We start from the raw sequence: 4,945 nt of genomic DNA on the forward strand, positions 1-4,945 counted from the left end.
ATGAGTATGCTTTAATTGTTCCACCTTATGTAATATTATGTGTTATTTTTAGTTTTATTGGTTTCATGTTTTCCATTCATTTTGCCTTTGGTTTTTTGTTAAGTTTATTTTTATTTGGATTTTTTAGTTGGAACAATTATGTGTTAAATGTGTATCCTCTTGAAATAATGGAATGATTTGTGTGTTTTAGCTAAAGGAGTGGTTGAAGGTAGCAACAAGAAGGAGAAAAATATCATTCAAGGGCGTGCTAAGGTAACAATACCCTCCCAATGTCTTTGTTGTAAGTTGGTTATGTGTTCAAGTTTGGAAAGATGAAATTTCTTAATGGAAAAGGAGGCTGCCAAGGTAAAGAGCAGCACACCCTCGTAGGCTGCCAAATTTCAAGAGTCAACAAAAAAATGAACAAAGAAAAGGGACATAAACAAATATCTCCATTGGAATGAATATACCGTTACTCTTTTCTAGTAATACGGGAAAGACAATATATACATGTTAAACTACATAAAATCATGATGATATTTTGGTAACTTTTTGTGTTTGTAATATTTGGATGGTATAATGACATGATAGAATGTCATTACAATGTTCTAACTTTTTGATGTTGTAAAATTTTACAACATATGGATTATGACATATAAACTAATGAAATCATGTAAGTTTTTGTTAATATATGAATATTATGTTTGGATGTGAAATATAATTCTTAAGTTATTTACTACTTATAATATTTTGTTTTTTATTGTAGAATAATTAAATTATTTGTTTCACTAATGATATTTTAGTACATTAAATATGTATTACATTTTAAAAATAATAAAGTAGATTATATATTATTTTTATAGTATTATATATTATGATTTTTTAATTCATATAATAATTATATTAAGAATGTTATTAAATTATAACTTATTTTATTAAATTATATTTAATAATAATTATGTTAAAATATGGTTAAATTATTTATTATTATTTTAACAAAATATATTTAAAAATAATTTTATTAAAATTTAATAACAATAACAATAATCATCTACCTAAAAAAAATTCTGCTAAGGGTACTTTGGTCATTTAAGTATTTTTCCTTATATTATTACAACATCTATTCCGATCAACCAAAACTAAGAATTCTATTACAGCTCTATTCCATTCCATTCAACCAAACAATTGAATTACTGATTACAGCTCTATTCCATTACAGCTTTGACTATTCCATTACAGTGAACCAAACAATTTAGTAATTTTAGTTTAGAACCTATCACTCTAAATTGTTGGTTAAATAATAGAAAAACTATAATTACTAATACTTTTAGTCCTTGTGGATATGATATCTCTACTCACCATAACTATACTATTTATCGATAGGTGCATTTGCCTTCATCATATTTTTAGTTTGTCACGTGAGACACATCAAGTTTTTGGCACTGTTTTCGAGGATTAAAATATTAGGAACACTTTATTTTTATTAATTTAGCCATTTTTATTTTTATATTTTTGTTTTTAGTTTAATTTTTACACTCTAATTGTTTTTCTGTTTGCTTTTGGCAGGTTCTTTTGGTTTATAACTAGAAGAAACCTGTCGGGACCATTACTTTTTGACAGCAAAATTGAAAGTACTACTCACAAAAATCATAGAGAAGTAAGGAAGAATCAACAGAATTTAGTAGATGAGCAAAAGGACAACATTATTATTGAGGAGATGGGCGATAATAAGAATATTCAGCTACCTCCTGTAGCTGCAGCAGCTCCTGTTCTTTGTACTATGTACGATTATGCCAAGACCACTCTGACTGGGGATAAATCAAGTATTGTAAACACAATTTAGATGGTACAATAGTATGTCCAGTTCGACGGTTTGTAAGATAAAGTCCCAAATACTCATTTGACTAATTTTCTAGAAATTTGTGACACTTTCAAGATTAATTGCGCCACTGATGACGCCATTCGCTTACGGTTGTTCCCATTCTCATCGAGGAATAAAGTAAAATTGTGGTTAAACTCTTTACCATGGGGTTCCATCACTACATGGGCTCAAATGACCGAGAAATTTTTGCTAAAGTACTTCCTATAGGATAAAATAGCCAAGTTGAGGAACGACATCTTGTCGTTTGTTCAGATCGATTTAGAGACTCTATATGATGCATAGGAAAGGTATAAAGATCTATTGAGACGGTGTCCTCATCATTGGTTACCTCTATGGTTACAAGTTCAAACATTCTACAACGATTTGAATCCCTTAATAGGTAGTTAATTGATGCGGCAGCCGGTGGAACGCTTAACAATAAAACACCCTAAGCAACTTATGAATTTATAGAAGAGATGACACTGAATAATTATCAGTGGAAAGTCATGAGGACAAAGTCGATGAAAGCAGTCAATGTTTTTAATCTAGATGCAGTCACCATGTTATCAAACCAAGTAGAAGTACTTAATAAGAAAATTGATGGTTTATATCTTTCTACGCAGGTACATCCAGTGATGCAGTGCGATACAAATGGAGGTGGAATGAAAAATCCAAAATGTTTACCATTCGATCCTAGCACAGAGAATGAGCAAGTCAATTATATGGGTAACAATTCTAGACCTAAAAATAACCCTGATAGTAATAACTATATTGCAAGTTGGAGAAACCATCCCAATTTCTCTTGGGGTGGTCAAGGAAATTAAATAGCACAACCACCTCTAGGCTTCCATCAATCTTATCAGCAAGAGAAAAAGCCAAACCTTGAGGAGATGTTGAAAAAGTTTATCTCGATGTCAGAAAAAATCAGCAAGCGTCGATCCAAGGACTCGAGAATCAAATAGGCCAACTTGCTAAATTAATTCCAGAATGACCACAAGGTAGCTTGCCTAGCAATACTGAACCTAACCTTAGGGAGCAACTCCACGCAATTACTGTTTGAGAAGTGGAAGGGTTAATTGAACCTGAAAAAGAGACGAGATGGTGAACGAGGATAAGGTTGAAAAAGACAAGAAAGAGCAAAATCCGATTGTCATGGAATACAAACCTCGAGTGCCATATCCTAATGCGTCAAAGGAAGACCATACAAACGAACAATATGGTAAATTCCTTAAGCTTCTGAAAAAAATTAAACATTAACTTACTGTTTGTTGAAGCTCTTTCACAGATGCCAAATTATGTCAAATTCCTAAAAGAGCTGTTACCAAACAAGAGGAAGATAGATGACTCGTTGACTGTGGATCTCAACGTAGGTTGCTCAGCCCTTCTTCAGAATAAACTACCCAATAAACTAAAAGATCCAGGGAGTTTTACTATTCCTTGCCTAATTGGTAGTTTAAATATCGTAATGCATTGGTTGATTTAGGGCTAGTATGAATGTCATGCCCTATAAAATGTTTACACAACTAGGTCTTGGGAAACCCAAACAAGTTAGAATGAGTATTCAACTAGCAGATAGAACCATTAGATATCCTAGGGGTATTATTGAAGATTTGCTTGTTAAAGTCGATAAATTCATATTCCCCTTTGACTTTGTTGTGTTAGACATGGATGAGGATAGTGAAGTACCTTTGATTTTAGGTCGCCCCTTTTTAGCCAATGCTAGGACTATAGTAGATGTTGGTACGGGTGAACTTGTACTTTCTATAGGTGATGAGAAAGTTATTCTCCAAGCATGTTGTGACACCCCTAATTTGACCCTAGTCGGAAAGCGGTTTCGGGACCGCTAAACCGAGTAACCAAATTATTTGAACATGATATTTATTGTCTAAAATAAATGTGTGAAAATTTTAAGCTTCGATTTAGTAAATTTCATGTGAATTTAGTCAATAGGGCTTATGTGTGACATTTTTGAAATGTGATAGATCAAAACATAAGGACCTATTAGTGCATGTTGAAAAAGGGGGGACTTGCATGTCAATTTTCCCCCCCATCTAGTAGTGGCCGGCCATGACATTAGGATGGACAAAGGGTGATGGGCAAAACATGTCATAGACATGTTGTGTTGGTGCATCATGGGAGGAAACAATAAAATAAAGAGCATGGGCAATAAAATATTAGTGTTAGTAGGATGAGAAACAAAAAAAAGAAAGAAAGGATATGTGTGATTGTCCCCCCCTTGCCGTGAGTTGAAGGAAAGAAAAACAAAAAAAAAAGTGTTCATCCTTTGGTTCATCCTTGGCCGAAAATTTTAAGGAGGAAGGAAGAAGAAAGATTGAAGAGGTTCGGCCATGCATGTAACTAGGCTAAGGTATGTTTGATGATGTTCCATGAGATGCATGCACGTTTTAGTTGTTAGCTTGAGTTCTACCTAGCCCATGGTCTAAATCTTGCTATGTGATGGAAATGACACTCGGCCATGGATGCATCATTCTTGCTTGGTGTTGATGTTGTGTTGGTGAGATATCAAGTTATTTTTGTGACCAAGTTGAGATTTGAATTTTTGGAATGAGTAAGGCTTTCGGTTATGTTGTTTTGTATGAGTAATGGATTGTTGAGTTCATGCTATTATGAATAAAATTGATTAAGAGAGGCTTGAGATAATTAAATATGCATGTTGGTGGTAAGATGAGCATTCGGTTTTTATCATGGAAGCATAGGAAGCTTGTTAAAGTTGAATTTTAGAAAAGTTAAATGTGTGTGTGCTTGTGCTAGTACCGAATGTGATTTTAGTCAATGATTCGGTTATGAGTGCTGATTTGTTTTATAATTAGCCGAATGTGTATATGTATACTATGAGGTGGTTTAGCTTAAAGAAAATTAAGGTGCTCGGAAGGTGATTGTCGTGGATAGCTTAAGTAATGAAATTTAATTTTTGTTATGTAAAGTGATGACATTGCTGTTGGCAAATTTGAAGTTAAAAATTATTGATTGAGCATCAAGAGCTTATGGAAACAAAGTCGGATCGTGGAAAAAGGGAAATTGGTCGAATAGTCGGAATTGACGTACATTAGCGATCGAGGTAAGTTTTAAGTATTAAAGCCTATA

General features: G+C 33.1%; 1 non-coding gene across 1 annotated transcript; it reads right to left on the reverse strand.

The window, feature by feature from the left end:
• Positions 1–2,080: 2,080 nt before the first annotated feature.
• On the reverse strand, positions 2,081–2,187 carry LOC121219719 (small nucleolar RNA R71). The gene has a single exon (XR_005916610.1). It is a non-coding gene; the product is annotated as a small nucleolar RNA R71 (small nucleolar RNA).
• Between the last annotated feature and the right edge of the window lie 2,758 nt (positions 2,188–4,945).

The sequence above is a fragment of the Gossypium hirsutum genome, chromosome D07, assembly GCF_007990345.1.
Source record: "Gossypium hirsutum isolate 1008001.06 chromosome D07, Gossypium_hirsutum_v2.1, whole genome shotgun sequence".
NCBI classification, from domain to species: domain Eukaryota; kingdom Viridiplantae; phylum Streptophyta; class Magnoliopsida; order Malvales; family Malvaceae; genus Gossypium; species Gossypium hirsutum.